Source organism: Macrobrachium rosenbergii, chromosome 54 (genome assembly GCF_040412425.1).
Source record: "Macrobrachium rosenbergii isolate ZJJX-2024 chromosome 54, ASM4041242v1, whole genome shotgun sequence".
NCBI classification, from domain to species: domain Eukaryota; kingdom Metazoa; phylum Arthropoda; class Malacostraca; order Decapoda; family Palaemonidae; genus Macrobrachium; species Macrobrachium rosenbergii.
The window spans coordinates 25,854,371-25,871,883 of record NC_089794.1 but is presented as its reverse complement, the minus strand read 5'-3'; the positions used below and the strand labels follow the sequence as shown (position 1 = coordinate 25,871,883).

At 34.8% G+C, this 17,513-nt stretch overlaps 1 long non-coding RNA gene across 1 annotated transcript; it reads left to right on the top strand.

Annotated features, from left to right (window-relative positions):
* Positions 1-12,226: 12,226 nt before the first annotated feature.
* Positions 12,227-16,830, top strand: LOC136834891 (uncharacterized). Its single transcript, XR_010851912.1, has 3 exons — positions 12,227-12,484; positions 15,517-15,703; positions 16,457-16,830. It is a non-coding gene; the product is annotated as an uncharacterized lncRNA (long non-coding RNA).
* The last annotated feature ends 683 nt before the right edge of the window (positions 16,831-17,513 follow it).

Below are 17,513 nucleotides of genomic sequence, written 5' to 3'. Positions count from 1 at the left end.
CTTCCAAAAAAATAGACAAAGTAATTTTTTCAGAATCATTCAAGTATTTAAAAAAAAGGAAACACAGATTCTCTTCCTTTCTTGCCGAGACTAATTAGCTCAGAGAGCACTGAAATATATCTGCAATTTCCTCTTTGGCTTCGGAAAAACTTCTTGCTCACTTTTAATTTTTTTCTTTCTAGATTTTTCTTTTTTTTTTTTTTTGCCTTGTGCTGCAGGATTATATCCTTTCCACTTACACTTTCCAGTTCTTCTCACATTATTATCCGGGGATTCTGCTTTTTTTTTTTTTTTACTTTTTTGACGTTTTGAGTTCCCTGTATTTTCTCTTAACTTTTCTATCTTTTATTAATTTTCATAATTTGAGAAATAATGAATATTGGTTATGTTAGTTTGGTTAAAATGCAAAAGCAGGCGGAAGAGGAATGGATAAATAACTCTTTACTAAAAAAAGTATAATATCTTTTATTTGTTAATTTTTTTTTATAATGGAAAGAAAAAAAATATTTTCCAGACCACGCTAAGTTTTTTCATCTTAAATATATTTTCATGGGATAAAAAATTGAAACAATTATTAACATAGGTCTTTAGTTAGGAAAACACTTTTACCTTTAATCACGTGGACAGTTGTTAACATACGAACACACACCCATATGTATATAAATTATATATGTATATATATATATATATATATATATATATATATATAAATTATATATATATATATATATATATATATATATATATATATATATATATATGTGTGTGTATATATATATATATATATATATATATATATATATATATATATATATATATATATATATATATACACACACATTTACATATATGTATTTGTATGTGTGTGAATGTATATATGTATGTATGTATGTGTAACTGTATTCATATGTATCAACTAGTATCAAGGGGAAAATAGTATTCTTAAGCCTGTAAAAGACTACAATTAACACATGACTATTTATACCTCTCTCTCTCTCTCTCTCTCTCTCTCTCTCTCTCTCTCTCTCTCTCTCTCTCTCTCCACCCACCCCCTTTCCCCGTTAGTCGGAGGGGAGTATCATAATTACGGAAGTTCTTTACACAAAGGCGAAGGAGACCAGTCAAGCAATTAGAAAATTATGTAAATATGCAGAGGAAAACCAGAACTCCTTTGTTTCTATTCTTCAGGTGTTGTTAGAAGTGGCACGAGGTGCAAAAACAACTTCTGCGCATGCGCGTCACGTCCTTTTGTTTACATATGCCGGGCGCTGAATAAATTTGTAATTTAGCAGCACGTTGCTGGGTGAGAGAGAGAGAGAGAGAGAGAGAGAGAGAGAAGCTGAGAGAGAGAGAGAGCGAGAGAGAGAGAGCGAGATTACATCTAATAATCGATAAATTTGATTTTTTCAAGCAAATAGCATTCAGCTCACGAGAGAGAGAGAGAGAGAGAGAGAGAGAGAGAGAGAGAGAGAGAGAGAGAGAGAGAGAGAGAGAGAGAGAGAGATACTAAATTTAATAAACGACAAATTTTTTTTTTTTTTTTTACAAATAGCATTCATCTCACGAGAGAGAGAGAGAGAGAGAGAGAGAGAGAGAGAGAGAGAGAGAGAGAGAGAGAGAGAGAGAGAGAGAGAGAGATACTAAATTTAATAAACGACAAATTTTTGTTTATTTTTACAAATAGCATTCATCTCAGAGAGAGAGAGAGAGAGAGAGAGAGAGAGAGAGAGAGAGAGAGAGAGAGAGGGGGAGGAAGTCATATGTTTTAGACTTAATTTTTCTTCTGCTCTTATCAATTTATTACATTATGCTGCAAAATGTAAAAGGCTCTTCGTCTCCAGAACTGCTAATGGAAAGTTATTCATATTTTATCTGCTTCTACGTAATTTGCATAATGTTTAAACTTTAACAACCTTGTAACTCTTTACAGAACTTAGCCTAGTGGCGGCATTGGATGGGAAGGAAGGAAATATATAACTTCTACAGAATAAAACTCAGCGTCCTTGTGAAATTATAATCCAGCATCTCATGAATAACATCTGATTTCATTTGTCACTCTCTGAGAACATGTAATTTAGGTTAGGAATTAAGGCCGGAGGGGGGCAGTGCTGCCAGTGCGCCTCATTCTGTGCACTGTGGGCATTGCTTAAGGTTCTTTGTATCGTCCCTTCTGCCCGTAGCTTCAGTCCCTTTCATTCCTTATGCTGTACCGCCTTTCATATTCTCTTTCTTCCATCTTACTTTCCACCCTCTCCTAACAGTTGAATTTACAGTGCAACTGCGAGACTTTCCTCCTGTTACACCTTTCAAACCTTTTTACCGTCAATTCCCGTCTTAGCGCTGAATGATCTCATAGGACCCAGCGCTTGGCCTTTGGCCTAAATTCTATATTCCATTCCATTAAATTTAGGTAAGAGAGAATTATACTTCTCTGTCATTTCACTGCAGAATTTATAGACTGAACTTACTTCATTACTCACGAAACGTCCATGATATGAATATTTATTCCGTCGTCATGAAACGAGGTGTGATTAAGGAAAGTTTTAGCTGTTAAAACTGTTTTAACAATTCTCGTGAATGATAAAACTTAGACCGGTCGCCTCGGCAATTCTCAAGAGTAGTTTCACTGTGACGCAAATTCTCCTCTTTCGCGTAATCTGTACACCATTGTGCCGAGAGTCCCCTCGTGATCAGTCGGATTTAAAGCAGCTCTAGTCGTCGCTCATTCTGAAATGGATATTGATGTCAGTCGATTCAACGCTGTAGATTTCTTGCAATTCCCGAGAGTCGGCAAATTTCTCTTGATCACCCTGAAATTGAACAACGCGATTTCGTCTGCAATATCGTTTCACTATTTCATTTTCGAGGAATCGGACTGTTAAATGTGTTACTTTGTATAATTCTCCTAAATGAAGGTGAAAAGAATCTATTTTCGGATGAAATCTGAAAATAGATTCTTGGTTACGCAAACTCGAACCAATATTTTCAGACTACAAAGTGATAAATAAACTGAAGTTTTATGTAGGATCGACCAAAAATATCCAGTTTGCAAACACTGCTAAAGTTGCTCCATTAATCTCATTACAGTTTATCTCGATTTTTCATTCCAAATCGCTTGCTGGCGCAGTATAAGGGGAAATAACAGAAAAAAAATAATGAAAAAAAGTAAAACGTCAGCTATTTTAGTTTCCAGAATGTCCAATGATATTGCAAGTGAGGTATCCAGTGATAATTTCAACGCTTTTCATAATAAAAAAAAATTTAAAAATTGATAAATAAACTACTTGTTGCCCTTACTCGCTCAGTTGGATGGTTGTGTTTGAACTGCGTGAGTGAAACGACAAAAAGATATTTATGCAACAAAGAAAAGTAAGTGTATGTATAATGAAAATGAGGATTGTGTAATAGACGGAATCGTTAAACAAAGGTTCTTGTGTAATAAGTTCGAGCTGTGAATGATTTCCATGAGTAGTACAGAATTACTGTTTCTACTTTTATGAGCATTTTTATATAAAATATGATCTCTCTCTCTCTCTCTCTCTCTCTCTCTCTCTCTCTCTCTCTCTCTCTCTCTCTCTCTCTATATATATATATATATATATATATATATATATATATATATATATATATATATATATATATATATATATATATTAAGCCATATACATAGTTTAATACCGTATTCACTTTACCTTGGGAATTACTTACACCCAATGGGAATTCTAATTTGCTGTCAGTGTCTTTATTTTTTTTTTTACAGTGTATGAGGTGAAGCAGTAAGACATTGGTATACTGTGTCTTTTTGTATATCTATCTATCTATCTACTATCTATCTATATATATATATATATGTCTAAATATACAGTATATATATATATATATATATATATATATATATATTATATATATATATATATATATATATATATATATATATATATATATATATATATATATATATATATATATATATATATATATATATATATATATATATATATATATATATATATATATATATATATATATATATATATATATATATATATATATATATGTATGTATATGAATATATACATATACATATATAAAGTCTTCATTCATCCACAAAACCACATTCCATGTTCAAAAACCGTATTGCCTCATGTCTGAATTCAGTCGCTACTGAAATATCATTCCAGGCGTTTATTCGGACGGAATTACTGGCCTGGAATCACCATTCTACAAAATGTTTCGTCCAAAATCCTCCCAACCGCTGGACGATTTCCGGAATTCTCAACTGTCTTACATTTTTACGGCTATTTATAGATATGGATGTGCTTTGAGAGATACTTAGGATTTATACCAACGACCGTTTAGGGGGATCTAGGCAATGTTTGTGTTTCGTAAGAATATTTAACAGGAGAATAAAAAAGTAGGTATTTGCTAAATATAGTGATGCAAAAAATAAGAATTTATATATTATATATATATATATATATATATATATATATATATATATATATATATATATATATATATATATATATGTGTGTGTGTGTGTGTGTGTGTGTGTGTGTGTGTGTGTGTATGTATATATGCATATATATACATATATGTATTCATATATATATAAATATATATATATACATATATATATTTATATATATATAAATACATATACATACATGCATACACACACACACTCATACATAAAGTAACGCCGACCGCCAGACCATACATCCGCCGATGAGCGAGACCATTCTGCCAACAGTCTCGAAGGGCAAGACAGCTTTATAGTAAACTGTTGGAGTCTAGCTTAAGACTCCATCTGCCGGGGCAAACGCGGCATATAAATATTGGCAGGGGAGAGGAGATGGGATTCTTATTCGCAGGATTCGGTATGCAAACATTCCCCCAAGATACATAAATATATATACGGCTCGTCGACTTTCCCTTCCGCTTCAAGTGAAAGCCTTTAAAATGATGAGTCAGGAAAGCGAGGGTTGGGAGAATCGGAAAAATTAATGGTTTGAGACAGGCGTACCCAAAAGGTTTGAAATGGTGTTTGAGTTTAGTATGATGCTCTCAGGAGTTTAATGTATAATTTAAACGTGCAAAGCTTTCATGAATGTGACAAGATCATACGACTTCCAAGATTGGTGTGAAAATAACTAAAATATTTCAGGAAGAAATTGTTAGTTTATGTCACATTTGTGGTACGAAAAATGGTCACTAAATGCAGAGTTAATGTTGAATATTCAAATTACTTGCTTTCATTTCTTTAGCCTAAAGTACAATGGTTTTTAATACCTAATTTCTCTTCAGTATTATTGTGAAAATGTATTCCTTTGTATTCAGGTTACAGTACGGTGAATTAGTTGTCTTATGTAATATTGTAACGATGGTACAGTGTCTCAGATTTCCCAGACACAACGTGGAAAGGTATTCAAAGGACACTACAATTACTAGCCCGTATGATATGCATCAGTGTCTACTGTAACGTGAACTGCACGTAATTACTATTGCACGGACGGATTACTGTCGTACAAGGTCTATAGAGAGAGAAGGTCTCTCCGCGCGCAGCTTGAGTCGGATTAAAACCCGAGTTGCCGTATGTCGCTAAAAATTAGTGACGTCACGCAGTACCCTTTTTTTTGGTACTAGATGTACATTAGAATTCTCTGCTATCTGAGTTAAATGGGGTTAAATAAGAATACAAGACGTGATTAATAATGGATTTGTAAAGATTCAATTGCTTATTTGTTATTGGAGTATATAATATTTACAAGAAATTATACAAGACCCGGCCTGTGATGGTTTATAGTGGCTGAAATGTTTTTTTTGAATTATATAATATATATATATTGTTGAATATATATAATATATATATATATATATATATATATATATATATATATATATATATATATATATATATATATATATATATACCATCTTTAGATTTAAATGCCAGAAACACCTTTTTAATGAATTACTAGGTAACATAAGGGGACCCATTACTAGATTACTAAGAATGGAAAAATTTATATATATATATATATATATATATATATATATATATATATATATATATATATATATATATATATATATATATGTGTGTGTGTGTGTGTGTGTGTGTGTGTGTGTGTGTATGTATATATACATAAAAATAAATGAATTAAAGAACTATTAACTTTAACATTTTTTCAACCTCACTCTGAGAATTTATTATTCTATTTAATACCCTAATCCTGAAAAATGTTCGACACCGAACAAAATATGATACAACTTCCTCAGTCAATGCTACATGATTTTTGTATCTGATGATAGGCTTATTATCGCACCCTTAGGTACCGGCTTTCAGGGTCTTCTCGCCGTGGTGACATTTAAATGTTTTCGCCATGGTTTTTAGCTCAGCAATAAATTCCCCACTTGGTTTCATCAGAGACCTCTTCCTGTGCTTATTGCTCCAATCCAAGAGGCATGGTCCTCAGACACTTTCGACCCTAGGTTCGGGTATTGTGGAAACTTCTTTGCAATGAAACCGCCTAAATATTCTAGTCCCTCTTCTTCTATAGCAGTTTCTAAGTCCAAGGTTTCCTTAGAATTTCCTGGAATGTTCTTGTCCTCATTACCTTCATCAAAAGCACAGTCTGGCAAACAAAACAACATTGCAGAAAGGGCTAGTTCACTTTGCAGGAACTGTTTATCAGAAGTTGATGATTTCTGCTCACTCAAGCAAGAAAAGGAAGCTGTTGACAGGTTATCTCCATTACCACATTCCTCTATGCTGTGCTTTGATCCCATGAGGGAAGTCTGCCTCTGTGCCCATTAGGTGGCATCTTATTGTGTGCTTTACTGGTACAAGTGATGGATGCTGGTAGCATGCTCCCATTTGTCAAAGGCAACTGAAGAAGTGTTTCAATCCGCCTTAGTTTAATCTATACGTCAAGATGTATGATATACCAAACTTTCCTGCCATCATTTTACATAGTTTAGGTAATGATATTGACGATATATGAGTCCTTTTTTGCAACGGGTAAGCCCTTTTGCTACCAGCCACTTTCGAAAGTTTTGCAGTGTCAACCATTTGGTCTAGCACTGCATTTTGTTTCTCTAAATTTAATCCATAAACATAGCGTGCCCACTTTTTGTCAGTTGACACTCGAGAATTGAAGAGATCGAACCATCTGTCGGCTAGTGAGATGAAATGCATAGTTTTCTCCCAGTATTTCTCTGACAGCAGTCCTTGTTTGCCAAAATATTCCAGGGATTTAGCAGTCGTTTCCGAGAGTAGTTGCGCCGCTAATTTTACACTCATGACCTATGGTGACCAGGAGATAACTTGGTCGGATCAGGGCACGGTTGTTTTTGCTTTAAGCTAATCTAGCCATTAGCACGTGACGTCACAGACACCCTGAGTAGACCGCGGTCAGTTTTGGAACGAAGATGGGTTGACCTTGTCTCTCTACAGACCTTGCTGTCGTGCCTATCGCCTCAATCCATTGATGGGTACGTAGAGCCTACGTACACTTACAGTCTATCAGCGCATGTGCACTAGTTCCAGTAGCTTATCAGCGCATGCGCACCAGTAGCATAATAGCGCATGCGCACCAGTAGCTTATCAGCTCATGCACACCAGTAGCAAGTTAGTTTGTTTACAACTCCAGTACAAATCAGGGTGTCGGCGAAGAAGGAACTCGAGGGAAGCTCGCCCCGCTGGATGAGCTCGGCTTCAAAGAATTTAAAATGGCATGTTTTGTGAAGCTTAGTAAGTTGTATTCTTTAGAAGTGGTAATTATCCACCTTGTATAGCGTATAATTGATGTGTAGTTACTACCGCCTGTGATGACACTGTAGATTTGCTATTCTGTTATGCGAAAATTAGAAGATGAATTATCTATTCTGCATATTATCTCTCTCTCTCTCTCTCTTATATATATATATATATATATATATATATATATATATATATATATATATATATATATATATATATATATATATATATATATATATATATATATATATATATATATATATATATCTTGTAAGATTAGACTGCCAATGGTGTAGTTTTGTTGTGTTAATCAATACAGAAATTATATCCTTTGAAAACTAGAGGATTTAGAACCCTACTTAGAAATATGGGCAAAAGAAAAGTATAAGCAACACACTACAGATACGGTCTTTTTTCTATGCTCTAATGTCTCTGTGCAACTTTAATGACTGTTATTGATTACATATATGCGAGAATAGCGTCTTAAAGGATAATGAGATATAAAAAACTGATGTACGATAACATGTACAGAATTGACCGTACCAACAAAAGCTAATGAAATATCAAAAATTTACTCACGATACTTTGTACAGCTTTGACTGTAATAAGAAAAGCTATCTCGGGGCGTACTTTACTGACAGTCCGTATCCCCACCAGTCACTCTAGATGAAGTGGTCCAAATCTGAAATATTTCCTTAGGGGGAGAGTGCCGTCAGTGCACCTCGCGTGCTGCCTGTAGGCATTACTTATGGGTGTTTGCAGCGTGGCTTCGGCCCCTAGCAGCACACACTTTTCAGCCTTTTATGTTACATCCATTCCCGCTGTCTCTCTTTTGTCTTGCTGTCCAGCCTCTCTAACTATTACTCCTTTGTGCAACTGCGGGGTTTCTCTTTGTTCCACCTTTAGATCATTATACTAAATCTCCATTATTTTCTGTATCGTTTTATCTTGCTATCCAACCACTCCAGCTCCCCTTGTCAATGTCTTAACAGCCGAATGGCCGAAAGTACCCCAGATCTTGGCTTGACATTCAAAAATTCATAATATAAAAACTCTAAAACTAAAATATAAAAGACTTAAAATAGGGGAGTTAAAATTAGAAATTCCCTTTTCTCATTTCCTAAGGTTTCACCACTATAGAGAATAAAAAGCTCGATTCCATAAGACAAGCTATTTCCCTTATCAAAGGTTACCTTGAAAGATATTTTTACATCGCTGATACCTCAGCAAAAGAAGAGGCTTACCGAAAATGTCGATCCAGGTTTCTTCGGGAAAGATTTTATTTAGATACAGTCTCTGTTCCATTTCCATTTCTGATTGGGTCTTAGAATGTGGTAACCTTCCGTTCCGGTTCATTACGATGACAACGAATGTGGGAAGTGTAACTATAAACTTCTTTTCCTAGTTCCTTTTCCATCTGAACTTCGAAGGAATGTTCTTGTTTATCTCAAAGATATTTCGCGGTGAGATATGTGGACTGTAATTGGCCTACGTCGGTAAAAGTGAAGTTTATATATATATATATATATATATATATATATATATATATATATATATATATATATATATATATATATATATATATATATATATAATCAAACACACACACACACACACACACACACACACACATATATATATATATATATATATATATATATATATACATATATATATATATACAAAATATTTGCTATAGGTTACAAAAAAGTGATAGGCCAGTCTTTGTGACGAATAAATTGGGGGTAGCAATAAAAGAAATTTCTGAGAAAAAAATATATATATTTTTTAGCCTCGTGAAGGAAAGTGAGGAAATAATTAGCAAGTATCCTGCTTTATTATACGAGGGTCTTGATCTCAAATGAAATTCGAAATGAATATCATAAAACTTTAAAATAAAAAGAAAATTATCCAATCCTAATGGGTTTTCTTCAGTAGTATGTAGTTTCCCGTTTTCCTTTCAGGATTCATCGGGTCGTATATATCCTGGCAAATAACAATATATCTTGCGAGCAAGCTCAAAGTTCAGTGATCTGCGGGGGCTTTGCAGTAAGGGTGAATTTTCGGTGCTTCTTTTGCTTGTTATCTACGTTATATATGTTATACATGTTTTATTATGTTCATGTTTTCACGTTCACCTCCGAGGCGCTGGTACTGAACATGGCGGAAGCTCCTTGGGACGCCGTGTTTAGTACTAGCCCCTCGGCGTAGATAACAGGCCAAAGTAGCACCGAATTTTTTTGGTCCCAGTGCAAGATTTTGGACTTGAATTCCTGCTTCTTTCCACGTTGCCAATCGAAACTTTGCGATGGGAATTTAAACTCGGCCTAATAATTAGAAACCAATTAGGAAAATTGTATTGCAAAAGTTGGAATTAAAAAACCATCCATTGGTTTTGATTATAGTTAATAATTAAATCCATGGGACTTTGATAGTGGTCTTTTAATAATGTATGGTTAAAGACGGATTTTGTGAGATTCAAGAAAGATTCAAAAGAACCTGAGAGGTCTGTGGGATTAATGAAGACGATGTAAATATAGAAAGTGTGGGATGGATGTACATCATATATGTTTATATATGTGTATGTATATATATATATACACACACACATACACATACACATGTATATATATATATATATATATATATATATATATATATATATATATATATATATATATATATATATATATATATATATATATATATATATATATATATATATATATATATATATATATATATATATATATATATATATATATATATATATATATATATATATATATATATATATATATATATATATATATATATATATATATATATATATATATATATATATATATATATATATATATATATATATATATATATATATATATATATATTCATTTACACACATATATGTATATATATATGTATATATATATATATATATATATATATATATATATATATATATATATATATATATATATATATATATATATATATATATATATATACCCTTTTCATTTGTTGCCCTTCCAGTAAGTATATATGTACAGACAACTCTAAGGACAAAAAAAAAAAAAAATTGAGTATATATATGGTGCTCCTAATGACTTGTCAGAGGAATAATTTACATTCGTCATTAAATTAAATGACTTCAAGCCGATAAAGGCACGTAATGCTCTCTGCCACTAATGAGGCAATTTACTAGATCATGTTCAATGACGTCAGAAAGAAGGAGGCCCAGTCTATGGAAATTTAATTCATTAAGGAATATTAGTTTAAGTGGGAGTCGTACTCACGGTTATCATTGTCGTTTCATGCCATTCTCTCTCTCTCTCTCTCTCTCTCTCTCTCTCTCTCTCTCTCTCTCTCTCTCTCTCTCTCTCTCTCTCTGCAGCTTTTCTTTTGAGAGCAAAGCCCTCTGGGACGTCAACCTGTTGTCCTAGGTATCTTCAAATACATTAAACGACTTCAAAGCCAAGCTTTCTCAGTGGGAAAGGTGTCATAATTATAACACAACAAAGATTATTATTTTATAATATAATAACACAGGCCGCCTGATCCCATTAAAATGCACCGAAAACCCACATGACAACATGTCACATTCGTTAGGAGGCTTGTTTCTGTTAATATGCATTTTTTAAACATTTTTTTTTTTTCAGGCCCAGTGAGGTACGCGAGAAGGTTTGCGACAGCTGCTGACGTCTCATTTCTCTGGCTGAATTTTGATTGAAATCTGCTACTCTGAGAGTGTGAAGTCTTCATTCAAATGAGAGAGAGAGAGAGAGAGAGAGAGAGAGAGAGAGAGAGAGAGAGAGAGAGAGAGAGGGGGTAATTTCCATGCAGGTAGACAGAAGGTGTTCTTAGCTTTTCTTAAAAATGAAACATCTTTCATAGTCCTAAGTTTGTGGTGATTCCTGGCTTACATATTTTCTTTTAGTTTCCATGATCTATATTGTTATACTCAAAAGTAACTATTGTGTGCTGAAAACTGTTACATACATACATACATACATACATATATATATATATATATATATATATATATATATATATATATATATATATATATATATATATATATATATACAAATTTATATAAACATTTAGAAAATTTTAACGCAATTTCCCTTAAAAATTTGGTTGAAGAGCGAAGAAAATGGGTTTGTAGTGACTCCTGTATCCTTGCGTTAACACTGCCCTTCGTGTGCTTTATTCGTATCATTTCTTAATGATAACTAATTAAAATTAAATTATTTTCCTTTGTAATTTTATAAAGGTCTGACAAGATTCTTGTAACTGCAACCAATAATTGTTTTAAGATGAAAGATACTTCCGAAAGTTGTTTTTTTCAGAAGAAGGTGAGACGAGAACCTAACATTTCCTTGTCTCGGGACAGAGGAAGTTCGGTAAACACAAACACAGTAGTACCGCCTGAAGTCTGAACCACAGTGAAAGCGAGTGTTACACCTCTCCACTAACCTGACTCCAATTTTAATTTTAATTGATCCTCACTGAGTACACTTTACAATGGAAAAGTAAATTCACGGTTGGCTCCTACTTTTGTGCACCTGAACTCCTGAGGGATGGATCATTGGTTAAGATTATCTACGCTGGACGTCGCCGACGCTTTTTTTTTTACCTTCTGTCATCATCGACGTTGGACTTCACAGACCGTTTTCTTATAGAAGGCGGGTTGCAGGGACGTTGTCATTATAGGAGGTGGGTTGCGGGGACTGTTTCCTTATAGAAGGTGGGTTGCTGGGACGTTGCCCTTATAGAAGGTGGGTTGCAGGACGTTGCCCTTATAGAAGGTGAGTTGCAGGGACGTGTCCTTATAGAAGGTGGGTTGCTGGGACGTTGCCCTTATAGAAGATGGGTTGCTGGGACGTTGCCCAGATAGAAGGTGGGTTGCAGGGACGTTGCCCTTATAGACGGTGGGTTGCAGGACGGTGGGTTGCAGGGCGTTGCCCTTATGGAAGGTGGGTTGCAGGGCGTTGTCCTTATGGAAGGTGGGTTGTAGAGGCGTTGTCCTTATAGAGGGTGGGTTGCAGGGACGTTGCTCTTATAGAAGGTGGGTTGCAGGGACGTTGCCCTTATAGAAGGTGGGTTGCAGGGACGTTGCCCTTATGGAAGGTGGGTTGTAGGGGCGTTGTCATTATAGAAGGTGGGTTGCAGGGAAGTTGCTCTTATAGAAGGTGGGTTGCAGGGACGTTGTCCTTATAGAAGGTGGGTAGCAGGGATGTTGCCCTTATAGAAGGTGGGTTGCATCGACGTTAAGCGCTCGTATTTTCCAAAATAGTGGGGTAGAGTAGGATCCACTTACTATGATGTCCAGGGCTCAATGCATGCTTAAATAGGGATGCTAGCCATTCTTTATGCCAGCCATTATCTTTTTGCTGATGGTTGCTAGATTGTACTATTTTTTTTGTTTTTTGAGAGCGTTTAGGTTATTTCAATTCCTGAGTAGTGTACTTGGTCATTGGTTGATTTGTTTAATTTTATATTATTGGCTTATGTTGGGCTACTGTGGTGCTTTGTTAATTCTGTGCAAATTGCATTCTGACGTTAATGATGGATCTTTAAACGAAGTCGACAGCGTATGCGATCAAATGTTGCAAGGACTTCTAATCATGTTAAAGCTAACATCTCAAGAGTTATTCGGAAGAGGTGGTTAGGCAAGACCCTAAGGCGTGTGAAAGCTCTTCATCACGATATCAGAGAACTGAATAACCAGATATCGGTAAATTTTGATGAGGATAGAGTGGAATTATTCCAAGCAGAGTATAAGAGCTGTGTGGAGTGAAAGAATATTATTGCTTGTATATCAAACTAAGAAGCATCAGTAAGTCAGGCTATCCAGGCCAGTCTTAATGAAGATCTGTGTCGTAGTCAGTTTGAACTGCCTCAGTTGCCATTACCCTAGTGTGGAAATAGGGAAGGTGATTATCTTGATACATTTTGTCGTAATTTCGAGAATGTCATTAATTAGTACTCGTTCTATAGCTATGAGGCATTTATATTTTTAAAAAGACAGCTCCGTAATGAACCTCTTGTGTTGATCAAGGATTTTAGAGTTAGGAGGTCAGGATTATGAAAGTGCAAAGGATTTGATCCAGAAAGCTTTTGCTTCACCATTAACCCAAAAATATTCAGCTATTAAACAGTTGTCAGCACTTAAGCTGCTGTATGTGGATGATCCCCATGAATTTATTGGGAAAATGAGGAAACTCACTGAATCCTTCGAAGCTTGGAATATTGACATACTGTACATACAATTTGGCAGTACTTTTTTGGTATGGTATGAATGATTGTTTGCAGAACCTGTTTATACATTATCACTATCTGTAATAAGCCATCCCTTAATGAAACAAATGAACATGTTTTTTATGCTGCTGAACGCTATCGTTCTATCCTTATTATTACTCAGTGGATGAAACCTATGCATTGACTTGAAATTCAAGCTTCAGGAAATACAGAAAGAAGAGATCCCACTTATTAAAAAAAGAGTAAATGAAAGTAGATAAAATGTATTAAAATGCAAGATATTAAAATGCAAGATATTAAAATGCAAGAGCTGTAATATCTAAAGGGAAGGTTAAAATTAAAAAGGCAGACTCCGACAATTCAAATCATTTATGTACTGCATATGCTGCTGATGTTAATTATGATAAAAGGGGGACAACCTTCTAATGGCAAGACTTGTTCCTTACGTTCTGATAAGTTTCACTCTATTTTCAACCGCAAGATTTATCCTACACCCGAAAGCAAAGAGGTGGTGGTTAGTTGAGTTTTTAAGGGGTGTCTCAAGTGTGGTTATTTAACCCGTCAAGTTAATTAAAGTTTAAAAGGAAGTTTTTCATTTGCTCAAAGTATTTCATTTGAGCCTTATAAGTTCCATTTGCAACAACTTAGCACAAATTGCAGTCAGTTGCAGGATGAAACTGATGATGAGTATATTACTCTTCCAGAGGTAAAGCTCTTTTGACTGAAATGGCACAGAGAAGCTGATGACACTGATGTGAAGCCTTTGAGACTGCTTAGCACTGCTGTTACAAAACGTTCTATCTTGTCCTCATTGGCATCTAATTTTGACGACTTTATTCAAGTTTCTTGGGTCCGCTCCTAACAGAGCTAGGCTGCAGTGTAATTATGACGTAGACTGGGATGACAAACTGCCTTCGGAACAGGTTAAAACTTCGAAAACCATTGCTAAGCAGGTTAATGGAGCACCAGAGATTTGTTGAAAGATTTGTAGGTACTAGAGACAGTGAATACAGTACAAGGTAATTGCTTTTACTGATGCTAATAAGTAATGTATGAAGTTGTCTTTTTTATAAAGGATCTTAATACTAAAAAGGTTAGCTTTTGCTGGCAAAGAACCATATTGTTAATAAGCAATTGGAAATTAAGAGTATACCTTCACTTTAACTGCATGCAATTGCTGTAGATACTTTGTCATTAACTCAGATTCATAATGAACTTTAAGGGGATACCTGTGCCATTCTCAATAAAATCAGAGATGCTACATTCAGATAGTATGCTTGCTCTGACTTGGATAAATTCCTATGTTCACAAATTAGACATCATGCAGAAGAAATCTACTTTTGTTCTTCATCGTCTTGAACAAATTTCAAGACTTTGTGAGAAATTGCCTGTATCATCCAAATTTGTATCTGGAATTGAAAATCCAGCTGATTATGTCACTAGGCTTTTGAGATATAGGCAACTAATGGCTTAAAATTTTCTTACAGGTCCAAATTTTCCAAGAGATGATGATGATTCCAATTTTGACAGGATCTGTTTTACAGTTCCCATTCAGCCTTCTGACGATAACACGAAGGCTAACGTCCCTAGTGTGCAGTGGGTGCATTAAAGAAAGGGTCCATAGTGCCCATAGAAAGATATTCAAGCTTCCAGAAGTTAAAGAAGAGTTCACAGGTATGTACACAAATTCATTAATATTAAGTTTGAACTGAAGGGTAGGGGTGCTGTTAAGTTTGATAATCTCCATATTTATAGGGTAATTTTTATGAAATGGCTTGTAGACAATTAGTTGGTCAGGCAGTCAATACAAAATCTAGGTATGTTAGTTGAAATTACAGAAAGGGCAAAGAAGGAAAGCTATCCCATGGGTATGGTTATGGATATTGTAACTAAGCTGAAGAAAGCAATTATCATGAAGACAGGAAAGTGAGACATGCTACTCTGGCCAATGAATTTGTATAACTTTCTTACTAGTTTGTATATATTTTGTTCACTATTTGATTTTGATACTTTGAACAAAATCGAATCCCCTGTGTGGGTTGCAGAAAACTTTTAACTCAATTCACCCTTAAAAGTTTGGGTGAAGAGCTAAGAAAATGGATTTTGTACCGACTCCTTTACCCTTGAGTTTAACACTGGTCTTTAGGTTGCTTTATTTGTATCATTTCTTAACTTAATATAAAATAATTTCACTTTGTAAAGGTCTGACCAGATTCTTGTCCCTGCAGCCAAAATAATTTCACTTTGTAAAGGTCTGACCAGATTCTTGTCCCTGCAGCCAAAATAATTTCACTTTGTAAAGGTCTGACCAGATTCTTGTCCCTGCAGCCAAAATAATTTCACTTTGTAAAGGTCTGACCAGATTCTTGTCCCTGCAGCCAATAACTGCTTTAAGATGAAGGTTACTAACGAAAGTTCATTTTTCAGAAGCACGTGAAACGAGAAACTTTCGTTTCCTTGCCTCGGAACAAAGAAAGAAGTTCGGTCAGGCCAGCAGTGCCGTCTGAACCACGATGCGAACGAGCAGACTCATCACCAGTACCCTGACCTCCACGAGTATTTCAATTGATCATCATGAGTACACTTCGCAATGGAATAAGTAAATCCACGGCTAGCTCCTGTTTCTGTGCACCTGAACTCCTAGGGGATGGATCACTGGTATTAGCTATACTGGATGTTGCCTAAGAAAGCTTGTACCTTCTGTCTTCGATGCTGGACTTCAGAAACTCCATTGGTTTTATTTAGGAGAAATACTCGTATATTCGAAATATTCTTGTGGTAATATATGTCTCTAATCCAAATCAATATTTACCTCCTTACTTGTACTTATGATATTTAACAAAATAGTAGAATAGATATGGTAAATAAAATTCAGTCACCCATTTTATGTCTAAGAAAAGGAAAGACTGTAAAGAGAACCTGTTGTGTATTTTACATGGAAAGGAAATAGAAATAGTCGTGGGAGGAAGAGTCACGGTCGAGAGAGAATCAGAAGAGAGAGAAAGAATCACGGGAGAAAGAGATGAAAATCATTGAAAGCTGGTGCGTTTCATCAAAGCAACTAAAATGTTACCGGATTATTCCAGTAACGAACTTTGTGTTCTCCCTTTTAAATCCTTTTTACCTGGCAGGTCGGATTGTTTTATTATAAAATCCCATTGACTATGAAGAGAAAAGGACGAGGGTGGCTGTGTTCAGCTAAGAGTGGACCTTTTCCAAAAGTAAGGGTATAATAAAAAATTTATACTGACGCGTGCACCCTGTTGATTTTTTGACCCAACGGCTGAATCAAATATTCTTCCGTTGACTACTAGATCAAAACATTTCAGTGGCAATTACCTTGAAAGTCTCTGTCGTAAAGAGAGTTCTATGTAAAAATAAATTCTTTTAAAAGTCATTTCAAACAGAAGTTCTCTATGAAATCATTTCGAAAGATACGAGTAAAATTTATGGAAAGGTTTATTAAACCGTTATTAATGGAAAG